This window comes from Rutidosis leptorrhynchoides, chromosome 6 (assembly GCF_046630445.1).
Source record: "Rutidosis leptorrhynchoides isolate AG116_Rl617_1_P2 chromosome 6, CSIRO_AGI_Rlap_v1, whole genome shotgun sequence".
In the NCBI taxonomy this organism is placed as follows: domain Eukaryota; kingdom Viridiplantae; phylum Streptophyta; class Magnoliopsida; order Asterales; family Asteraceae; genus Rutidosis; species Rutidosis leptorrhynchoides.
The window spans coordinates 145,971,333-145,981,139 of NC_092338.1; positions in this window are offsets into that span (position 1 = coordinate 145,971,333).

A 9,807-nucleotide genomic window follows, 5' to 3' on the forward strand; every position below is an offset into this window, starting at 1 on the left:
CTATATATATTTTGGAATCAACCTCAACCCTGTATAGCTAACTCCAACATTCACATATAGAGTGTCTATGGTTGTTCCGAAATATATATAGATGTGTCGACATGATAGGTCGAAACATTGTATACGTGTCTATGGTATCTCAAGATTACATAATATATAATACAAGTTGATTAAGTTATGGTTGGAATAGATTTGTTACCAATTTTCACGTAGCTAAAATGAGAAAAATTATCCAATCTTGTTTTACCCATAACTTCTTCATTTTAAATCCGTTTTGAGTGAATCAAATTGCTATGGTTTCATATTGAACTCTATTTTATGAATCTAAACAAAAAAAATATAGGTTTCTAGTCGGAAAAATAAGTTACAAGTCGTTTTTGTAAAGGTAGTCATTTCAGTCGAAAGAACGACGTCTAGATGACCATTTTAGAAAACATACTTCCACTTTGAGTTTAACCATAATTTTTGGATATAGTTTCATGTTCATAATAAAAATCATTTTCTCAGAATAACAACTTTTAAATCAAAGTTTATCATAGTTTTTAATTAACTAACCCAAAACAGCCCGCGGTGTTACTACGACGGCGTAAATCCGATTTTACGGTGTTTTTCGTGTTTCCAGGTTTTAAATCATTAAGTTAGCATATCATATAGATATAGAACATGTGTTTAGTTGATTTTAAAAGTCAAGTTAGAAGGATTAACTTTTGTTTGCGAACAAGTTTAGAATTAACTAAACTATGTTCTAGTGATTACAAGTTTAAACCTTCGAATAAGATAGCTTTATATGTATGAATCGAATGATGTTATGAACATCATTACTACCTTAAGTTCCTTGGATGAACCTACTGGAAAAGAGAAAAATGGATCTAGCTTCAATGGATCCTTGGATGGCTCAAAGTTCTTGAAGCAAAATCATGACACGAAAACAAGTTCAAGTAAGATCATCACTTGAAATAAGATTGTTATAGTTATAGAAATTGAACCAAAGTTTGAATATGATTATTACCTTGTATTAGAATGATAACCTACTGTAAGAAACAAAGATTTCTTGAGGTTGGATGATCACCTTACAAGATTGGAAGTGAGCTAGCAAACTTGAAAGTATTCTTGATTTTATGAAACTAGAACTTTTGGAATTTATGAAGAACACTTAGAACTTGAAGATAGAACTTGAGAGAGTTCAATTAGATGAAGAAAATTGAAGAATGAAAGTGTTTGTAGGTGTTTTTGGTCGTTGGTGTATGGATTGGATATAAAGGATATGTAATTTTGTTTTCATGTAAATAAGTCATGAATGATTACTCATATTTTTGTAATCTTATGAGATATTTCATGCTAGTTGCCAAATGATGGTTCCCACATGTGTTAGGTGACTCACATGGGCTGCTAAGAGCTGATCATTGGAGTGTATATACCAATAGTACATACATCTAAAAGCTGTGTATTGTACGAGTACGAATACGGGTGCATACGAGTAGAATTGTTGATGAAACTGAACGAGAATGTAATTGTAAGCATTTTTGTTAAGTAGAAGTATTTTGATAAGTGTATTGAAGTCTTTCAAAAGTGTATAAATACATATTAAAACACTACATGTATATACATTTTAACTGAGTCGTTAAGTCATCGTTAGTCGTTACATGTAAGTGTTGTTTTGAAACCTTTAGGTTAACGATCTTGTTAAATGTTGTTAACCCAATGTTTATAATATCAAAAGAGATTTTAAATTATTATATTATCATGATATTATGATGTACGAATATCTCTTAATATGATATATATACATTAAATGTCGTTACAACGATAAACGTTACATATATGTCTCGTTTCAAAATCATTAAGTTAGTAGTCTTGTTTTTACATATGTAGTTCATTGTTAATATAATTAATGATATGTTTACTTATCATAATATCATGTTAACTATATATATAACCATATATATGTCATCATATAGTTTTTTTTACAAGTTTTAACGTTCGTGAATCACCGGTCAACTTGGGTGGTCAATTGTCTATATGAAACCTATTTCAATTAATCAAGTCTTAACAAGTTTGATTGCTTAACATGTTGGAAACATTTAATCATGTAAACATCAATCTCAATTAATATATATAAACATGGAAAAGTTCGGGTCACTACAATATGTTTCCCCCTTTGCAGGTTTAGGTACTGCTAGTCGGGATGGGTATTGATGCAGAAGACATGTTTGACAACCCAACTCTGATGTGGACTTTTGTATAAATAATGTTTTGTAATAACGTAACACCGTTGTGTAAGCTTAAACTTAATTATACGGTTTAAAGTAATGTCGTGACTTATATTGTGTTTATTATTAAAGTCTTCCGCTGTGTTTTTTAAAAAAAAATGGACGGTGTTACAGTTGTAGAGTCTACGAAAAACCTTGAAAAGTTTTCTCAAAAATCAGCTGGAAATCCACGGACCTCAGCATCAAAGAGGGTCGCCAAGTGGTCAGACTTATCCTAACCATGAGAGGATCTGTCTCGTACAATGGGGGGCACCATGCAAATTAGCTTATAAGACTAATGAATCAGATCCCCAGAAAGGATAATCTCCTTAAAGATCAAAAATCAACTTTTAAGACTGATATTACTCAATCCTTGAGATTGACCTTAAAGATTGAGAATTCAAACTCATGGAATTCGATGATATCTAAACTCGAGCTTGAACGAGAAAATATTTTGATCAATTTACAAACAGATTTGTTTTCTGAAAGCCCATTTTTAATGCGTTCATTACCATTGAACGTAAAATCCTAAGAATTCACCAGAATTCATTAGGTCACCTGAACCAAATCGGGTGTCAACCGTAAAAACGGTGGTTGCATAGCCTGGTCGAAAACAGGACCTTGTGCCAGACCAAAAAAACTATAGGGTGATCTTTACTATTGCTCCTACAAAGGATAGTAATTGCATCTGACACGATATAGACCATAATTAAAAGCATGTCACGGGACATTGCCTTAACAGTTGCTTGTTCAACGCTTTCCTTTACAATCAGATGGTGGTTTACCGAAAGGTAATATACGGAGCAAGTATACTGGACATGTTTCTTTCCTAATACAAGGTTAGCAAGTGGGTGACACAAAACCATAAGTTTTGAGCTAAAATTTTCAAATCTGAAACCCACAAAACCCACAAAAATATTTTGCAAACACCGGTGAAGGGTTATTCCGAAAAAATTATCTAGGGTAAAAGCTAGATTGAATTTTCAAAAGATCAAATGTTTTCATAAATATCCAATTTCCTAAAGGATCTAAATTTTTATAGTCATGTGAGACTGCAAACCACATCGTTACTACCATTGTTCATACCGCTGTATTGAAATCACTGATGTACAAAGTGTGAAGAATAAAGAAGTAATTCTAGTAAAGTTTTATTCAAGATCTATATTGCTTGAGGACAAGCAACGCTCAAGTGTGGGAATATTTGATAATGCTAAAAACGATCATATATTTCATAGCATTATCCTTCAAGAAAGACAAGCTTTTAGTTGCAATTGTTCTATTTACAAGTTATATTCGTTTAAATAATAAAAGGTGAAGATAAAAGACAGATTCGACGAATTGAAGACGCAAACGACCAAAAAGCTAAAAAGTACAAAGTACAATCCAAGTGGTTCAAATTATTGATGAGAAACGTCTAAAAATGGCAAGAGTCCAAGCCACAAAAAGCAAAGTACAAGATATTAAATTATACGAAAAGGCGTTCGAAAATCCGGAACCGAGACATGAACCAACTTTCAGCGCGCGACGCAACGGACCAAAAATTACAAGTCAACTATGCACAAGAATATAATATAATATATAATTAATTATATATATTATTATATATTATAATTATACGCAGCCCACGTTTTGAATTTGATCTATGAGCTGGAATCCAGACCTCCGCACTCGCGGAGCTCAACAGTTAAACGTGGGCCTATAAAAGGCCGCACATTCTGATCGATTAAACACACCTTTTTCTATCTATCTATCTACGATATATTTATATTTTATAATTTTAATTTTAATTTAAGTTTAATAATAATAAGGTTATAGTGGCGAATGTTTTAAGTTTGTAAATCGAAACTCTGTCCGTGTAACGCTACGCTATTAATACTCATTGTAAGTTATGTTCAACCTTTTTAAATTAATGTCTCGTAGCTAAGTTATTATTATGCTTATTTAAGCCGAAGTAATCATGATGCTGGGCTAAATATTAAAGACGGGGTTATTGGGCTTTGTACCATAATTGGGGTTTGGACAAAAGAACGACACTTGTGGAAATTAGACTATGGACTATTAATGGGTTTTATATTAACTAAACGATACCTCGTTAATTTAATATTAAAGGTTACAATTCGACGTATCTATAAATAACCACATACGCTTAATCGGGTACGGTGGGCGGGATATATATAAATACCAATAATTGTTCATTTTACCGGACACGGGGATGGATTAATAGTCAATGGACTCGTTGAAACATGGGTGGATTACATTCAAGGGTAATTGGTGTAATTGTTAACAAAGTATTGAAACCTTGGATTACACGCAGTCGATAACCTGATGTATTCATTAAACAAAGTATTAAGACCTTGTTACAGTTCGAATCCCCAATTAGTTGGAATATTTGACTTCGGGTATAAGGATAATTTGACGAGGACTCTCGCACTTTATATTTATGACTGATGGACTATTATGGACAAAACCGTATGGACATATCGAATAATCCAGGACAAAGGACAGTTAACCCATGGTAATAAATTAAAATCAACACGTTGAACATCATGATTACGGAAGTTTAAATAAGCATAATTCCTTTATTCTATATCTTATTGTATTTTTAATTATCGTACTTTTTAATTATCGCAATTTTATTTATCGTCATTTTATTTATCGCACTTTAAATTATCGCACTTGTATTATTGTTATTTACTTTACGCTTTAAATTAAGTCATTTATATATTTAATATTTTACATTAGGTTTTAATTGCGACTTAAGACATAAAATCGACAAACCAGTCATTAAATGGTAAAAACCCCCTTTTATAATAATATATATATATATATATATATATATATAGTTTTTTTAAAAAATATAGCGTAAACTTGGCTAGCTCCCTGCGGAACGAACCGAACTTACTAAAAACTACACTACTGTACGATTAGGTACACTGCCTATAAGTGTTGTATCAAGGTTTTGGTATATCCACTCTATAAATAAATAAATAACTTGTGTAAAATTGTATCGTATTTAATAGTATTTCGCAATAAAAATATAACTATTTCGTATACTACCTCGCACACATCATACACTTGGCGAGTGCGTAAGTTTACTAAGTATTAAACACCCGTTAAATACTAGCGCTACTAGCCCGAGTGGGGATGTCAAACCCAATGGATCCATATCTAAGATTCGCATTCACCGGTTCAAAGACCAATGACTAAACGTTACCGAGCTAAGGGAAAAGTTTATGCCATTGTATAACCCACACATATATAAAGTTTAAGTACTCGTTCCTAGTATGTAAAATGTAAAAAAATGCATGTATTCTCAGTTCCCAAAATAGTTAGAGTAAAAAGGGATGCTATAACTCACAGTGAAAAGTAGTAAGTCGGTACGAGATAAGTAAGCAAGTAGTTGGTCCGAAAGGTCCTCAATCTAAGTCAAAAGTTACTAAGTCAGTAAATCATTCCCGAAGATTTATAAGTATGTAAATTAGGTCTTAAGTATCATCATCATTCAACAACATAAGTAAAAAGTAAAGTAAGTTTTCAATCAAGAATAGAGATTGAAACAAAGGCTGACTTCTTTCAGATGCCACGACCTCTATACAAATGGAAATGAGGTGAGACCAGTGGCCATGGCTCCGTATATGAGTCCTTTAACAACTGACCAATTTTTAGAACCAAACTCGTCTTCGTTTGAACGTGGCGACGGTTTAAGTGCGAGTAAGTCAGAAATTTCAGCACAACGTTAAAAGGGCGTTGTGACTTTCGGAAGGCTATAAATCCTAAACCGTAAGTCGGATTAAGACGAGTCTTAAATGAAACGTCATCTAATCGAACCGAAAAATCTGGAAATAAACTTTTATAGTAGCCCAGGAGCCTGATCAGATCCTAAAAACAGTAAGCAAAGTGTTTCGGTGGGTTCTTGGTGCTTGATGCTCATCACGGTTCTCATCCTTGATGCTTGTAGCTTCAAGTGTACAACTCGTTGATGTGTTTGCATCACCTTAACCAAGTTTTGATGCCTTAAATGCTATGAGATGCTATGGGTGAGTATTTAGTTGCATTGTATGCGTAATTACCTTTGAAACGGCATATCGTATGTGTAAATTGGATTCCCGAATCATCTTATGCGTTTTACGAACTTGAAACTTTGATTATGAACATTTAATGATCATTCGACGAGATTTCAGTTATTGTAAATGATGTTTTTGGTTGATGAAATGTGTTTAGTTGTATTCCTAATTAAATTACCTTTTCAACGATATAAGATACGTGTTTTGAATGTTTACGGTTCATTAGTTGTGTTTGAAAGAAGCTTGGTTCGTGCACTTGAAAATTCATCAACAGCACTTGAAACCAGGGGCCTCGCTTTAGCGAGCCCTGGTGTGCACAAAATCTCGCTATAGCGAGAATATTTCTGTCCCAATTTTTTTTTGATTTTTCAAGTTTCGTTCCCGCTTACTCGAAATTCCGTTTAACATGAAATTTTGCCAACATGCTTATATATGACTGATGCGAAGCGAGGTGTATATAAAATAGCTTATATTTTACTAGGAAAAACTATTAAATACGATACAATTTTACACAAGATATTTATTTATTTATAGAATGGATATACTTAAACCTTGCTACAACACTTATAGGCAGTGTACCTAATCGTACAGTAGTGTAGTTTTTAGTAAGTCCGGTTCGTTCCACAGGGAAATCTTTAAACAAAGCTCAACGCTATATTAGTTTACTTTTATAAAAATACAAACATATATATAAGTAATATTATTATTATAAAGGGGGGTTTTTTTACCGTTTAATGACCGGTTTGTCGATTTTAAGATTTTAGTCGCAGTTAAAACCTAATGTAAAATATAAAATAAATACAAAACTTAAATTAAAGCGTAAAGTAAATAATGATAATGAAATTGCGAATAATAAAAGTGCGATAAAATAAACTTGCGATAATTAAAAAGTACGATAATTAAAAGTGCGATAAAATAAAATAAATAAAAGTGCGATAATTAGAAGTGCAATTAAATATAAAATAAAGGAAATTAAATATGAAATAAAAGAATTATGCTTATTTAAACTTCCGTAATCATGATGTTTGACGTGTTGATTTTAGTTTTATGCCCATGGGTTAATTGTCCTTTGTCCTGGATTATTCAATATGTCCGTCTGGTTTTTGTCCATAACAGTCCATCAGTCATAAATATAAATTGCAAGTGTCCTTGTCAAATTATTATTATACCCGAAGTTAAATATTCCAACTAATTGGGGATTCGAATTGTAACAAGGTTTTAATACTTTGTTTAATGAATACACCAGGTTATCGACTGCGTGTAAACCAAGGTTTTACTACTTTGTTAACAATTACACCAATTACCCTTGAATGTAATTTCACCCCTGTTTTGATTATTCTAGTGGCTATTAATCCATTCCCGTGTCCGGTTAAATGAACGATTATTCGTACATATAAATACCCCGCCCATCGTGTCCGATCGAGTGTATATGGTAATTTATAGGGACGCCCAATTGTAAATCTTTATATTAACATTAACAAACTTTCATTTAGTTAAACAAATATAAAGCCCATTAATAGCCCATAGTCTAGTTTCCACAAGTGTCGTTCTTTTATCCAAACCCCAATTATGGTACAAAGCCCAATTACCCAATTTTAGTAATTAGCCCAACATCATGATTACTTCGTTTTAAATAAGCATAATAATAACTTAACTACGAGACATTAATGTAAAAAGGTTGAACATAACTTACAATGATTTAAAAATAGCGTAGCGTTACACGGACAGAATTTCGACTTACACCCTTACAACATTCGCTAACATACCCTTATTATTAGAATTAAAATTAAAATTAAAATTAAAATATAAATTATATATATATTACTCGTATGAATGAGAAGAAAAAAGATGATGAAATTTGATCAGAATTCGGTTGGCTTTATAGTCAGAGTTGAAAATTGGGGCTCCGCGACTCGCGGCAAAATGCCCTTAAAACTCCGCGAGTCGCGGAGAGGTATTTACAGCTCACACCCTTGGAGTTTCTTGCTGCCGACGGTTTTTATTATATATATATAATATATATATAATTAATATAATTAATTATATATTATATTATATTTATATACATAGTTAACTTGTAATTTTTAGTCCGTTGCGTCGAGCGTTAAGAGTTGACTCTGGTCCCGGTTCCGGATTTTCGAACGTCCTTGCGTACAATTTTATATCTTGTACTTTGCGTTTTAAATCTTGTACTTTTGTAATTTCGAGACGTTTCTTATCAATAATTGGAACCTTTTTGATTGTCTTTTGTACTTTTGAGCTTTTTGGTCGTTTGCGTCTTCAATTCGTCGAATCTGTCTTTTGTCTTCACCTTTTATTATTTAAACGAATATCTCTTGTAAATAGAACAATTGCAACTAAAAGCTTGTCTTTCTTGAGGAATAATGCTATGAAATATATGTTCGTTTTTAGCATTATCAAATATTCCCACACTTGAGCGTTGCTTGTCCTCAAGCAATATTGTCTTGAAATACTAGAATCACTTTTTTTATTCTTCACACTTTGTACATCAGTGATTTCTATACGGCGGTATAAACAATGGTAGTAACGATATGGTTTACAGTCCCACATGACTATAAAATTTTAGATCCATTAAGGAAATTGGATCTTTATGAAAACATTTGATCTTTTGAAAATTAAATCTAGTTTTTACCCTAGATAAGTTTTCCGGAATAACCCTTTACCGGTGTTTGCAAAATATTTGTGGGTTTGGTGGGTTTCAGATTTGAAAATTTTAGCTCAAAACTTGCGGTTTTGTGTCACCCACTTGCTAACCTTGTATTTGGAAAGCAACACGTCCAGTTTACTTGTCCCGTATATTACCTTTCGGCAAACTACCGTCCGGTTGTAAAGGAAAGCGTTGAACAAGCAACTGTTAAGGCAATGTCCCGTGACATGCTTTTGATTATGGTCTATAACGTGTCGGACGCAATTACTATCCTTGGTAGGAGCAATAGTAAAGCTCACCCTTATAATTTGTCGTTCTGGCACAAGGTCCTGTCTTTGACCATGCTATGCAACCACCGTTCTTACGGTTGACACCCGATTTAGTTCAGGTGACCTAATGAATTTCAGGTGAATTCCTAGGATTTTACGTTCAATGGTAATGAACGCATTGAAAATAGGGTTTTCAGAAAACAAATCGGTTTATAATTTTGATCAAAATATTTTCTCGTTTAAGCTCGAGTTTAGATATCATTGAATTCCATGAGTTTGAATTCTCAATCTTTAAGGTCAATCTCTAGGATTGAGTAATATCAGTCTTAAAAGCTGATTTTTAATCTTTAAGGAGATTATCCTTTCTGGGGATCTGATTCATTAGTCTTATCCAGCTAATTTGCATGGTGCCCCCCCCATTGTACGAGATAAATCCTTCTCATGGTTAGGATAAATCTGACCACTTGGCGACCCTGTTTAATGCTGAGGTCCGTGGATTTCCTGCTGATTTTAGTGATGACTTTTCTAGATTTTTCGTCAACCTACAGCTAGTCTGG